Source organism: Hemicordylus capensis, chromosome 2 (genome assembly GCF_027244095.1).
Source record: "Hemicordylus capensis ecotype Gifberg chromosome 2, rHemCap1.1.pri, whole genome shotgun sequence".
NCBI lineage: Eukaryota > Metazoa > Chordata > Lepidosauria > Squamata > Cordylidae > Hemicordylus > Hemicordylus capensis.
The window spans coordinates 23,080,462-23,095,767 of record NC_069658.1 but is presented as its reverse complement, the minus strand read 5'-3'; the positions used below and the strand labels follow the sequence as shown (position 1 = coordinate 23,095,767).

General features: G+C 49.0%; 1 protein-coding gene across 12 annotated transcripts in view; it reads left to right on the top strand.

Moving 5' to 3' along the window:
* Positions 1-15,306, top strand: part of PDZD2 (PDZ domain containing 2) — a 382,173-nt gene that overhangs the window by 188,186 nt on the left and 178,681 nt on the right. Inside the window, exon 2 of one of the 12 annotated variants that reach the window (XM_053299064.1) lies at positions 10,457-10,579. The exons of the other annotated variants lie outside the window; for them this stretch is intronic. The gene's annotated coding sequence lies outside the window, so the exon portion shown is untranslated. The remainder of the gene's footprint in view (positions 1-10,456; positions 10,580-15,306) is intronic. 12 annotated transcript variants of the gene reach the window in all.

Sequence of the window (15,306 nt, the reverse complement as noted above, 5' to 3'; positions counted from 1 at the left end):
GAGTTTCAGTAGAAAAATAGCTTGTGGGGAAAGAAAGAGCGAGCCTCCCCCCTCCTCATGCACATTAGTCCTGACTGGAGCTCCCCCACACCTGTGCAGCTGGGTTTTGCAGTAAAAATGCCATTTCCGGTTGGTAGCATTTCTGGCTGTGGTAACTGGTGAAGTGGCCAAATTTGCAGATGACACCAAATGATTTAGGGGAGTGAAATCCAAAACAGCTTGTGAGGAGCTCCAAAAGGATCTCTCCAAACTGGGTGAGTGGGCAACAAAATGGCAAATGCGGTTCAATGTAAGCAAGTGTAAAGTGATACATATTGGGGCAAAAAACCCCAACTTCACACATACACTGATGGAACATAGGAACATAGGAAGCTGCCATATACTGACTCAGACCATAGGTCCATCTCGCTCAGTATTGTCTACACAGACTGGCAGCGGCTTCTCCAAGGTTGCAGGCAGGAATCTCTCTCAGCCCTATCTTGGAGATGCCAGGGAAGGAACTTGGAGCCTAGATGCTCTTCCCAGAGCGGCTCCATCCCCTAAGGGGAATATCTTACAGCACTCATACTTCTAGTCTCCCTTTCGTATGCAACCAGGGTGGATCCTGCTTAGCTTAAGGGGACAAGTCATGCTTGCTACCACTGACTGACCCTAACCTATTAAAAGTGTTGACTCTGTGCACGTATGCTGTGAAAAAGGCAAACTACATGCTAGGGATCATTAGGAAAGAGACTGAAAATAAAAATACTAATATCATAATGCCCTTATACAAACCTATGGTGTAGCCACATTTGGAGTACTACGTACAGTTCTGGTCACCATATGACTTAAGAAGGACATTGTAGAACTGGAAAAGGTGCAGAAGAGGGCAACCAAGATGATCAGAGGCCTGGAGCAAAATCCTTATGAGGTACAGCTACAGCATCTGGGACTTTTTAATTGGGAAAAGAGGTGGCTACAGGGAGACATGATAGAGGTATATAAAACTATGCATGGACTAGAGAGTGGACAGAGGGAAATTTCTCTCTCACACACACAACACCAGAACCAGGAGCCATTCCATGAAACTGAAGGCCAGGAAATTTAGTACCGACAAAAGGAAGTATTTTCACACAGCACATAATTAATCTATGGAATTCTCTGGCCACTAGCTTGGAGTGATTTAAAGGGGGCTTGGACAAATTCATGAAGGACAGATCTATCAATGACTACTAGTCTAGTGGTTGTGGGCCACCTCCAGCTTCAGAGGCATGATGCCTCTTAATACCAGTTGCAGGGGAGCAACAGCAAGAGAGAGGGCATGCCCTCAGCTCTTGCTTGTGGGCTTCTCAGAGGCATCTGGTGGGCTACTATGTGAGACTAGATAGGCCTTGGGCCTGATCCAGAAGGGCTGTTCTTGTGTTCTTAAGCATGCCTGGCTGTAGCATTTGCATGCACATCAAACCTGATCCTAAGACTAGGATAAAACCTCACGCCTAAGGACAGAAGGCTGTGCATTCTTGACCAGACCAACGTAGACAGGAAAAGGAGGTTTGAGGGGCTGTGGGCTGTGCGATAGAGAGCCAAAACTTAACAATTCCTGGGTCTAGACCAGGAGTAGGCAAACTTGGCCCTCCAACTGTTGTTGAACTACAACTGCCATCATTCCCAGTCACATTAAATTGCAGCTGGAAATTATGGGAGTTGTAGTTCAGCAACAGCTGGAGGGCCAAGTTTGCCCACCCCTGGTCTGGACCCTGGTTTATGTTGCAGCATTGCATAAAAGAGCATTTCTGGCAGTTGTGGTTTCTGCTGTTATTACCGTGACATGACGACAATAGATTCCAACAAGGGCCAAATTAAGTGTGTGGATTTCACGCCTTGATTGGCACTGATCATCCAGGTCATTGGCCTTGGGTGTCTATCACACCTTAATGACTGCCAGCTGCCAGCTTGAAGCACCAGATCCAGCCCACCTGGTTGGGAGACACTGATCATTGATCGGCTGGAAATATTTATAGCAGCTCACACATGCTAGTCATGGGAGATCTGTTTACCAAATTCTTTTTAGACGATGAATTGTTGGCACTTGCTAGAATTTCCTTCCATATATCTCTGTTCCTGAACTTTGGGAGGAAAGCATATCTGAATATATTTTAGATAAATGAAGTAGGATTTTGATTGATTCCTTGTGCTTGGGTTAGGCTTTTCCTCTGCAGCTGGGTTGGGAGAGGGCTGCATCCACTTTCTGGGATTGGCTCATGTCCTTCTGCTCAAAGGAGTCCCTGCCCAGACTAGCCACAAGGTAGTTTGGGTTGCTTTCCCATCCTTTTAACCTCTGATATAGGAACTGTCACCAGCACGCTTGAAAACCAAGGGCAAAATAAAACCGTTTGTGGGTTCAGGATTTCCCTGGTGAATCTGAGCACTGGGTTGAGAACTGCTGTTCTACATTATAGCAAAAATTAGAACTGCTACTAATTTTTTCTACATGATGGCAAAAAATAGAATTGTGCCAGCAAAGACCCAGTCTAATATAATAAGATCCTAAGAACAGCCCTAGTGAATCAGGCCCAAGGCCTAACTAGTCCAATATTCTTTTCCCACAGTGACCCACTAGATGCTTCTGAGAAGCTCACAGGCAAGCGTTGAAGGCATGACCTCTCTCCTGCTGTTGCTCCCCTGCAACTGGTATTTAGAGACAGCCTGGATAGATCTCAAGTTTACAGCCCAATAAATCATTGGCACCACATCTGTTTCTGCCCAGATCTTGGAATCATCTGCTGGGTTACTGCTCTGGGTCCTTCCTTTATCAGAGGTACATCTGATGGTGACTGGTACAGGGTCTTTTCAGTGGTAGTGCCTAGATAGTGGAATTCTCTTTTGAGGTCTGACAGATCGCAGTTTGGCCTCTGCTTGAAGGCAGCTGAAAATCTTTCCATTTCAGTGGCATTTGAAATTAATTATGCTGATGTCTCGGCTCTGCTACTGCTGCTTCTACATTGTATTTTAAGTCAGTAAGAACAGCCCTGCTGGATCAGGACCAAGGCCTTGCTTCATAAGTAAGGCGCTCAAGGCCCCTGATCATCATGGTTGCCCGCTTCTGCAGTTTTCCCAGTTCTACAATGTCCTTAGGATTTGGGATAATCGGAGTTACATTAGCTACTTACCAGTCCTCTGGTACAGAGCCTGATTGTAGAGACAAGTTACATATTTATGCTAGGAGATCAGCAATTTCACATTTGAGTTCCTTCAGAACTCTTGGGTGGATGCCATCTTGGGTAGATGATTTGGGTGGACGATTAGTTTTTCAAGACAATTGGGAACATTCTCTCTTGTCACCTCAAATTGGCCCAATTCTTCGGCCTCCAAACCTGAGAAGCTCAGTTCCAGAGTGGGTATATGGTCAGTATCTTCCGCCACAGACAGATGCAAAGAACTCATTCAGCTTCTCTGCAATCTCCTTATCATCCTTAGTAGGAGGGCTGTGCATGAATGAAGCATTTGGGCGCTTCTGTTTCGAGGCACCTAAATGCTTCAAGCTGACCCAGCTGAATTGTTTCAGTGGGGGTGAGTGGTCACTTTAACAGGAGGAAGGCAGGGCTTACCTGTTACTCCATTTCTCCTCTGCCCCCTCCTCCCTCCCCCTAGTGCAGTGCTGTCTGTATTAAGCAGCCACATGTCTGTTCTGAAAAGCCACGCTGCGTGGTGGCTTCCTACAGGAAGTCCCCTGTTCCCAGCAGTCCATGGGTGGTGTCGGCACATAAATGGCGTCCGCGCGTGCGGATTATGTGAGAAGAGGGGGCGGATGTGGAGGCGGATTGTGTGAGAAGAGGGCTTGTTTGTCTTTATCCTTTGGCATGGTTGTGAGTTTGTGATCTTTGGCATCTGGTTGAAACAGTGCATCGAGAACTTTGCATTGCTTTTATAGGTAGATGAAGATTTTAAGACCCACAATTTGGAGCTGTTAAAGCATATTCTTCACTTGTGTGAATCTGCCATTGCAACTTGCATTTAAGGTATAGAGACTATTCTCATGATGGGGGAAAACCTGGCTCCACTAACCCGGAGCATTCCGCTTACCTGGGTTATCTAAACTGAGTGCTCCGCAAACCTGGGTTTTCTGGTCATGTGCTGCTGTGGCGACACACAAGGAGACCCCCACCGGGAGGCTGAAACAAGCCCCCCAGTCCTGGGGGTCTTTCCAGGATGCCCCATGCATTTGCGTGGGGCATCCTGGAACTTTGGGGGCCCCTTGATCCCCGTAGCCTTCACCGGCTCCATGATGGAGCCGGCAGTCATGTGGATGGCCGATCCGGCGGCCCTGGGCTTGGAGGCTGCTTGTCTGCAAGGAGCAAATCTATCTGTCTATCTATCTGCAGGGAAATCTATCTATCTATCTATCTATCTATCTATCTATCTATCTATCTATCTATCTATCTATCTACCTATCTACCTATCAAATTCTGCCCATTCCAAAACTGATTATCAATGTTTCCCTCTTAGCAACTTTCATATCCTCCTCTTGCAAGTCTTTTTCCCAGTGGCTACCTGACAAAAAGTGTTAATGCAAAAGTGTCATTTAGGCAGGGTCTATACAATAGAGTTGATAATGCATTTTGGATTAGGAAGCAGAAAATTTTAATCTCATTTTTTCCAGTAAATTCAAGCAATCGTGTGAGTTTTTATTTTCAGTTTCTGGCATCTGAATAGTGTCTCTTTTCTATCTCTCTTATTAAGATTTCCAAGGAGGATTGCAGCTTATTAGGTTAGGAGGTAAATTCCCCTGACCTACTTTCCCGGTTCTTCAAAATAATGGAATCCCTTACTCAAAGTATGATAATATAGTCCCCAGCCCGAAAGCTAATGTTTGCCAAATACATTGAGGAGAAGAGTAGCACTCCAGGGCTGAGTGGGATTATTTTCAGAAATCTGTCACTAGTCAGATTTTTCCGTTTGCTTCTTGGTGAAGGAAAGTGAGGAGCGGCATTCATGCATAAAAAATTAAAGTGCAAATATCCACGCAATTAGGATTCACCCTCCCCTGCTTTCTGGTTTGTCAGAGGCTTCAGTTTGATGTTAGACCTCAGTCACTGCCATGAGATATAGTGCTGGCCACTAGTTTAGATGGCTTAAATTGATGGGGGACAAGAAGTCTTATCAACGGCTATTAGTTGTGATTGTATAAAGAATATTCAATTCCAGGGCTGGCCCCAGGGGTGTCAGGACCATTAAGGTAGGGAGGATGACCTTCCCCTGGCTGCCAGGGTTGGGGGGGGGCATGCCAAAGCACGTCCTCAGCCAGGGCACCCCCTTGCCCACTCCCGTTCCCAGCCGGCAAACATAGTGGGAGAGCAAGGAGGCAGAGAAAGAAGCTCCCCGTCAGGAATTCAGTGAACCGCTGACTGGGGAAGCTCTGCAGGGGTGGACTGGCCTCATCCCTGGTATTGGCCGCGCCCCAGGGACATAATGAGACATAAGAACATAAGAACAGCCCTGCTGGATCAGGCCCAAGGAGGCCCATCTAGTCCAGCATCCTGTTTCACACAGTGGCCCACCAGATGCCGCCGGAAGCCACAGACAGGAGTTGAGGGTGTGCCCTCTCACCTGCCGTTACTCCCCTGCAACTGGTGCTCAGAGGCATCCTGCCCTTGAGGCTGGAGGTGGCCCACAGGGACAACATCTTTTGGGGGGGCCTCTCCATCATGCGTGCAAAGCATGCATGCCCCCAGCACCCTAAGCCATGCCCCCTGCACCTGATGTCAGACAAAAGGGGTGGGGCATCGAATGTCTCCCTGCCACCACCCCTGCTCTGCCCTGCTGGTGCTATTTCTGTTGGTCTCCCGGGGGTGGGGGGTGAGCGGCAGCAGCGTATAGCCGAGTGGCTGCTGGCGCTGTGGCTGGCCGACCAGCCGGCCTCTTCACCCGGCCTCTCCGGCTGAACTGCACACTTGTGCAGTTTGGATGTGGACGTCGAATGCCCATGACATCACAGGCATGCAAATGCGCAGTTCAGTCGGTGATGCCCCGGATTGGCTGGCTGGTTGGCCAGCCACAGTGCCTGCCACCGCTGCTCGGTTATACGCCGCTGACGCTCACGGCCCACCCCCCGGAAGCAAACATAAGTTTGGGGCGGTATAAAAATATGTAAATAAAAACAAACAAACAGGAATAGTGGCAGCAGGGCAGGGGTGGTGGTGCAGGGGTGGCCTGCTTGGGGGGCCTTTGGGGGCCCCCTGACCCTCTGGGCCTGGGGACATTTGTTCCTGTTTGCCCACATCATACGCCCTGCATCTGACATCAAATGTAGGGGGCATGGCTTGGGGTGCACTCACACTTTATACACACGCTTGACAGTCACAGGGGGTGAGGAAGTTGCTGGCAGGACTACATCCTCTGGCCACCCAAGTGCTCCCTTCATCCCTGGCTGCAGGGGCGTAGCAAGGTTGGAGTGGGCCCAGAGAGGAGATTTTAAAATGGCCCCCCACTCACTGAAGCTCAGCTCATGAATGAAGTAAAGAAATCTTAAATGAGGCTGTTTTGTACATTGTGGACAATGCAAGTCATTTGATACTAGAGAAAGACATGCTGTTCTGGTAGCTCCAGGTCTTAACACACATCAATTTCGGAGGATGAATCCAACTGAAGGAAGCCCGGGCGGGTGCGTGGCTGAGGGAGTCAGTCATGTGACTTGCCTCTGGGGGCCTCTCAAGACAGTGGGCCCCCAGACAACTGTCTCCCCTTGCCCTATTATAGTTACGCCCCTGCCTGGCTGGCCCCAAGTGTTTTTGGTGCCCTAGGCAAAGTTTGACTGTGGCACCCCTCCGCCCAGAAGTGTGGAGCCCCAGCTTTAATGTCAGAATGACTAGACCACATGGATGATCAGCAGATAACTAGCCTGCGTTGGTTTGAGGACATAGCGGGAGACAGTTCCCATCCTATTATGGGCGGGCCAAACTCTTTAACACTTCAGTCATGAAAAGAGGCTTGGAAATTTGGAAATCCAACCGTTGGCAGTTTCTTTTTTGAAATGAATGATGAAGCAGGCAGTTCACATCCGAGAGAGGAAAAGCAGCTTATAAGACTAACTGTGTTTATTGGGGGCTGAGGTGCAGTGAGCAAGAAGGCTGGGCATTTGCGGGGCCAGAATGTACAGGCCCTTTAGGGAGCAGGGTGCTGGATTACATCTTACATCCTTTCACTGCTGTAGTACTTCAGGAGTGCAATACAAGAGGGAGAGGGAGAGAATAATTGGCAATGCTATATTCCTCCACTGCTTTTGCCCGCCCCCCCCACTGGTGCCCTAGACAACCGCCCAGGCCTGCCTATTGGGCGGGCCGACCCTGCCAGGTTCAGAAGCAAACCCGAAACAAAGTTAACTGTTTGTTTATTTGATTGTGTGTCCCCCAGCTGGCACACTGGGGTGGGGGGGGAAGGGGAGGGGGGACCCCAGTAAGGCACGGTGTCTTTCTGGGGTTTGGGGGGCCAGGGTGCCACACAATGGCACTCCCCTTCCACCGACTCCCGGAGCTTACGGGTGAGCCCAGGGGTTCCAAGGCAGCTAGCCCACCTAACTACCCCTCACACTAAATGAGGTTAACGGAGCGAGCACTCCATTAACCTTGTTGATTGGATTGTGTGTCAAGCTGGCACACTGGAGTGGGGGGGGGGACCCCTGTACGGCTGATCCAGGCGCACAGCAATGAGCAACTGCCCATGTGCGGGGAGAGCGGGATAAGCCTGCTCTCCCTGCACAAACCCTGTCTGGTGCTTCACAGCAATCGTGTGAAGCGCCTCGATGCCTTAAAAGGCAGGGCTTAAATACAGGTGAGACCTGTATTTACCCAAAAGAAAGAGGACTCTGAATTCCAGACAACCCTCCTATATTTAACAGGAAAGAGCTGGGGGGAAACCTTGTCTTGGATTTGGGTAAGTATGGTAGGAGTGGATACAGGGAGGCGGGTCTCACGATCCGTGAGACCCGCTTTCTGCAAAACTGCGGGGAGAGCAGGCTAAGCCCATTCTCTCTGCAGACGACCGAGCAGGGAGCCCTGGGCGACTGGATTCGCCGCCACTTTCTGGTGCGGCCCCCGGAAGCCCCAGTATGCCCTGCGCGAGCTCTCAGGGCATACTGGGGAGACCCCCAGAGCTGGGAGGCGGCTTTTCGCCTCCCAGTCGGGGGTCTACTCGTGAGTAGCCCCAGCGTGGAGCCGTGCCATGGCTACTCATGAGCAGATAGCCTGGGTTTGCGGAGCGCTCTGCTCGCTCCGCAAACGCGGGCTAAGGGGTGGGCTACTTGAGCGGGCTACTTGATTTCTATGTAGCAGGGTGAGTTGTTCTCTGAGAAGCCGGAAATAGCCTTCACGACTGACACAATGGCCAGCTGCTCAGGGCTGTGCAAATAAAGCAGGAGTGGCCAACCTGAGACTCTCTAGCTTTTGTTGGACTACAACTCCCATCATCACTAGCCGCAATTGCTGGAATTATGGCAGTTGTAGTCCAACAGCAGACAGAGAGCCTCAGGTTGGCACCCTGAAATAGAGACGTCTGCTGCAAGCTGGGAAAACAGGTTTCCCCTGAATTCCATATGGCAGAGAAGATGATCCAAAATGCAATGAGTGCACTTCTACTGTCAGCTCACTGCTAGAATTATGCACATCTGTACACCACCTTTGTTTTCCAAGAGCAGAGTGTGCTAGATCAAAGTGAATGCTTTGCAAGAGAGCACCTTTGTGAGCAGGTTTGCCAACAAGGACTGAAACTATTCCTGGAGATTTCCCCACCCTCCAGTATGTTTTTTGATATCAAGCCATGAACATCTCCAGGATGATTTTTAATAGTCACCTAGAGATTGATGCTGATTTCTGAAGGCTCCAGGCTAATCCTGATGGGTTTACAACCCTAATTGCGAGCTAAATAAAATTAGTATTGCAAAAATTGACCTGTCATATAAAAGCTCAGCTCCTCACAAGCTCTCTGTGCCTATGATCTACCTCCTGCTAAATGTATTTTGATAGTTTGATATTGAGCTGGGTCTCATGATCAGTGAGACCCGGTTTGTCCAGGTTTGCAGAGAGAGTGGGCTAAGCCCGCTCTTCCTGCAGACGAGCAGGGCGGGAGCCCTGGGCGGCCGGATTAGCTGCCCACACGACTGCTGGCTCCTTGAAGGAACCGGCGGGGGCTGGGGAATTCGGGGGCCGCACAGCCCCCGGAAGCTCCAGTATGCCCTGCGCGAGCGTGGAACTGGGAGGCGGCTTTTCGCCTCCCCTCTGGGTGTCTACTCATGAGTAGTCACGGCGCGGAGCCACACTGCAGCTACTCACCGAGTGCTCGCTCCGCAAACCCAGTTTAAGGGGAGGGGTTGTTTGGTGCGTTAACAGCCGGGAGGCAACCAGGCTCGTCTGCGAGTCCGTTGGCTCCCACGATCAGCCAGAATCGGGCTAGGCTCCCCTAGCTCGAATTTGGCTGATTGTGGGAATAGCCTCATTGTGTTTTTGTATGTGTTTCCCTGTTAGCCTCCTTGAATGAGTTATTATGCAGAAAGGTGGGATAGACATTAATAAGCTGAATTAAATAACTGCAAGTGAATTAAGAGAACTTCACTAAACCTAAGTTGGTAGATGCCTCATATCTAGGCTTTGCAAGACCTTGGCTTTTGTGGCAGCAAGCCAAGCAGATGATGGCTAAAGCAGAATGGAAGTGAGAAAAAGACTTAAAGCTGTTGTTCAGTTTCAGCGTATCTTATCTTCATAGTATCTTTTCTTAAATACTCTTACATCTTAATTCTTAAAGTATCTTAATATTTTTGCTTTTTACGACATTTAGAAATAATTTGCAAAAAAAAGAGAGCAGCAAATATTTGCTTTCTGTGCTTTTCTTAATCATGGACTAAGCTGTGGTCCATGTCACATCCCTTGCTCCTGCAAGCCCTATTTTACTGAGAATAACTCCTTTTAATTTGTGTAACTGTAAACTCTGTATTATGTAAAACTCTGTAAAATGTATTGTATTACTATGCCCTAATAAAAGCCTAAAAGCCTAATTTATTGGGGAAACTCACGTTTGCCTTGTCTGGATTTCCACAGGTTTGCAAGTCTGTTCTCAGCCTTAACTCTCTTCAGAAGCTACTGAGCACCAGAGCACTCACGGTTACAGGAGCTGAAGCAGGGAGGAAGTGTCCCCCCCCCGACCCCCGGAGCTGTGACTCATCGCCTCCAGCCAGGGGCTCACAGTTACAGTCACAGTGCTGTTTTTCTGAAGGGTGCTTCCGTGAGTAGCAACCTTGGGTGAGCAGCAACCCTGTCCCCTGCTAAATGAGCAAAGAGGCACCTTTTAAAAGTGGTGGTTCTCTTTATTGAGCAGGGGGAGAGCAAGTGGCCCTATCCGTCCCCAGCACAGCAACTCTCCGGTAGACGTTGCTGGTGTCTATCTTATCTTTCTTTCTTTTGAAATTTTATTTTATTTTCAACAAATACAGTACTGTGCAGCAGTGGAAAAGAACAACCAATAAAAACTCGAATATAAGCCAGAAATCAAGAGCCATTTGAGGTTATACGCAAGTCCACTGCTAAGAAGAGACTGTCGGATGCTGAGCATGCAGGTACAACTTGATGAGAGACAATTGAAAATAAAATTCAAGAAAGAATAATCATTCCAGAATTTGATTCGAATTGATGGAGGGTTATCTTATAGCAATAGCAATAGCACTAGCACTTACATTTATATACCGCTCTATAGCCGGAGCTCTCGAAGTGGTTTACAATGATTTAGCATATTGCCCCCAACATTCTGGGTACTCATTTTACCGACCTCGGAAGGATGGAAGGCTGAGTCAAACTTGAGCCCTTGGTCAGGATCGAACTTGTAACCTTCTGGTTACAGGGCGGCAGTTTTACCACTGCGCCACCAGGGGCTCTTTTTTTATGTTTCACCACTGCGCCACCAGGGGCTTTTTACCACTGCGCCACCATCAGTTTTACCACTGCGCCACCAGGGGCTCTTTTTTAATCTTATGTCTCTTTTTAAGATTGTGAGCCCTTTGGGGGCAGGGAGCCATCTTTATTTCTTTATTTCTTTAATTGTTTATATCTATATAAACCATTTTGGGAACTTCTGTCAAAAAGCGGTCTATAAATATTTGTTGTATCCATATCCATATCGTATCCATTCCAGGCTGTGGGGTGGGGGGTAGCTTTAAGAGCGGCGGGAGGGTTTACTTACCCCTCCCGCCACTTTCCTGCTCTGGCGCCGTAAAGTTATGAGTAATTGGGGCGGCAGGATACCTCCCTGCCACCCCTTCCCCGGCGTTGCTTGCAAAACCTCCCAGTAGTCCTTTGCACGCGCACACGTCACAGAGACGAGCGCGCACTTCACGTCTCTGTGACGTGCGCGCGCACACGCAAACAACTGCTGGGAGGTTTTGCAAGCAACGTCGGGGAAGGGGCAGCAGGGAGGTATCCTGCTGCCCCAATTAATCTTAAGATTACGGCGCCAGAGCGGGAAAGCGGCGGGAGGGGTAAGTAAACCCTTCCGCCGCTCTTAAAGGTACCCCCTACCCCAAACCGAACCACCCAGGTCCGGACCGGTCCGGAGGCCTTTTCAGTGGCCTCCGGACCGGTCCGGGCCCATCCCTAGCTGCTGCTCACGGAAGCATCGGCCATCACAGCACTTACTCCTTCAGACAAACAGCACTGTAACCATGAGCACCCAGCTCTTACTCTGGTCTGACTCAATATAAGGCAGCTTCCTAACCACATGAGAGGCAGCTCATCCAAACTATCCCTTAATGCACAGATTAAACACTATTTTTATGTTTTTGGTTGTTGTTGTTTTAAATGTATTGGGTAAACATAACACTACTTTTTAAGGTAATGGTGGGACAATGGACCCAGTAGCGGAGGAAGGCATGCATGCCCATGCACACCCTGGCATCTCCAGGTAGGGCAGGGAAAGACTTCTGCCTGAGACCTTGGAGAGCTGCTGCCAGTCAGTGTAGACAGTTGTACTAAGCTAGCTGGATCAATGGTCTGTCTTGGTATAAGGCAGCTTCCTATATTCCTAAAGCACCAGTGCTCCTGACAGAGTGCTGGCGCTTCATTAGTGGGATGTCAGCCACAGTGAATTATGTTATAAAGGACTGCCATTGTTTTCACCTAACTGGATATAACACCCGCAAGCAGCTTTGGAACACTTGCAAACACAAAGTTTAATTCGGAGGCCTTAGAAGATAAGACAAACCCAGTGGGGAGGGCACGCTGTAAGGAATCAAGAGAGGGAAAAGGAAAAGTCTTCTAGAAAAGTTTTGTTGCATGTTTGACTGATATTTGTTTCTGCTTTGAATTGCTTGTAGCTGAGGTTTCTTTTTAATTAGGAGGCTGCAGAGGCACGCACCACTTCTCCCATCCTCCTGTAAATGTTTGTCAGAGCTGAGTTGATTGGTGTGTTCTCGACTCTTGTGAAGACAGCCTTGCTTAATTAACGGAGAGCCTGATTGTGGTGGGAGTCCTTCCTGGCGTTTTTTGATATTCAGTTCACTCACTTAGAGCTGGAGGACGGCCAGCCTTTTTAAATGAAGGAATTCCTCAGAGGTGACTGCCCAGCCCTGTGAGAAATCTTGGCTGGCGATTTCAAATTGAAAAGGAGAAGTGGGATCGACAGCTTGTTCTGGGTTCTGATCCAGCAAATTAGCCGTTGCTCTTTCAGGAAATGCAGGCAACTCGGAGCCAGGGGCTTTGTTTCTTCCCGGCTGGCACAAGGAACAGGCTGGTAAACTCCCAATAAATTAGGGCTTGAAGGAGCAAGCGAGTAATGCGACTTTCCCTTCACAGCAAGTTGGGGCATGTTTGCTGAATTAAAGCAATTTACAGAGTGGCTTCTCACTGCTGGAAGAGAGCATTTTGCTCTGGCAGCATGACACATGCAGAAAAATAGCTGTTGTTTTTCCTGTGTTTGCCATATCTTTATATTGCACCACTAGAAGATTTGGAGCATAGGGATTCCCAGCATCAGACATAGCTGAAATATACATAAGCTCAGGAGAGGGATATTCCTCCAGGCAGTCAAGCTGTGTTAAGAAGCTATGTCCCTGGGTACAGTGACTGATACCCTAACTATTGTAGTAGGCATGGAACTGAGAAATGTTGGGAATCCTCCGTTCTCATCAAAGTGCTTTGCATAAATATGTCCCTGAAGGCCACACAGCCCTCAGGGACATTCTTTTGGGTGGCTTAGAGCACTTCCATGGGAAGGAGAGATGGGTGGAATTTGCCTTCCATCTCTCTCCCTCCCCACAGAAACACCCTTCACCACCTGAAAGTATTCCCTGAGGGCTGTGTGACCCTCAGGGATATCTATGCAAGGCAGAGGGCACATGGAAGAGAAGAAAGGATCCCTGAAATTCGACCACCCCACCACATGCTGTGCCATGTGTAACCAGAGGTGCTCTTACCCCTGGACTTCGGGGCCAAAGTCCAGGGCCTCCATAGTTCCTGGGGCCCCCCAGATCCTCTTTAGTATGTCCCAGATGGTGTGGTCACCTGGCAGAGCATGATGGTGCTTAATTGGCAGGGGGAGGGGGGGCTCAAAAAACCTTTAGGCCCAGGCTCCAAAATTACCTAGGTGCACCTCTGTATGTAACTAGGGTAGGTCTGCCACAGTGGATGCAGAGGTCAAATCTTGTGCCTGCTGTGGTAGTTAGGATGCCAGCCACTGTACTTGGGGAAAGGGCTCACATGAGCACACAGGCTAGCGCTGCCCCTAATGTTGATGTGCTCTGCAGTCATATGGCTCTTTCCTCACATGCAGCAGCAGACCCTACCACTGCCCTCCACATGGGAGGAGAGCTGGTCTTGTGGTAACAAGCATGAATTGACCTCTTTGCTAAGCAGGGTCCACCCTGGTTTGCATTTGAATGGGAGACTACATGTGGGAGCACTGTAAGATATTCCCCTTAGGTGATGGGGCTGCTCTGGGAAGAGCACCTGTGTACTTGTATGCAGAAGGTTCCAAGTTCCCTCCTTGGCATCTCCAGACAGGGCTGAGAGAGACTCCTGCCTGCAACCTTAGAGAAGCTGCTGCCCGTCTATGTAGACAATACTGAGCTAGATGGACCAATGGTCTGACTCAGTATATGGCAGCTGTCTGTGTTCCTATGCATTCTTTGGCTGTTCTACATGGAGCCTACACATGCATACACAATCCCGTTTCCCCAGCCTCCATGGATTCAGTGTACCCAGTGGGTCACAGGAAGAGAGCTAATATCTTTGCCCAGCAGGAAAAAATACAACCCAAGGCAGGTTTGAAAAGAAAGGAAAGTGTAAGGGATTCAGAAAACAGGATAAGAATGCATTTATTTTAATGAAATACTCTGGGCTGACTGGTTTCCTAGGCCAATGTAAGTGGCCAAGAGAGACTATTTGTGGTTGCTTTGAAAGTTGTAATATGAATACCTAGCTATTACAACTCACATTTTGCTAAGCTCTTTGAGCCTGCAGGCAGGCAGACTAATGTCAGCTGAGTTGTAAGTAGGTGAAGCTTCCCATTCATGAGAATTAAAAAGGCAATTAGTACAGATCTGGGAAAGCATCGGGTATCCCTGTTTCTCTCCAGGCCAAACTAGATGTGACTTTAATTGCATTGTTGGCCCTGGAGTGCCTGTTTTGCCTTAGGTCAGTAGCATGGATGGGGGATCCTGATCGGGACCTTGGGAAGGGGGAGTAGAGAGCTCTATGTCTATCTCAGCAGGGTGCACAATTCAAATGCCCCCATGGATAGAACCAACCATGACTTGTTGTGCGGGGGCCAAGATCAAATTTCAGTGCATTAGTTATTACATTAAAATTAATTATTTAAAACATTAATGAAAGAGAGATGGCAGAGAGTTGGAGTTGGAGGTGGAAAGGCCAGGGGAGAGACAGATGGTGTCAGGAGGCTCTCTGGCCCAGGGATAGGGGACATTTGGCTTCAAGTGGCCAACTGCACTGAGCCCCTGCTCATCATGGCTCCATCCGGCCCCTAAGTTGGTGAAAGGATGTGTAGAAATCTAGATTCAGCAAAGAGATGAGGGACCATCTCACACATTGCACAGCAACGAGCTCAGGATTGCCACTGACTGAACACTCGCCAGGAAGCTGCGCCTAGTCTGGGCTCTCTGAGGAGTGTACCTGATGAACTTGGTGGTAGGAGGAAGTCCGTATCTCAGTTGTAGAGTGCATGGCCCGGGACAGGACCTTTTCACCAGTGGCACCACAGCTCTGGAAATCCCTCCCCAGTAAGTTTAACTGGGCTCCCTCTTTGGGCTGGTTTGGGTGGTACTTTGTCCACCAGCCC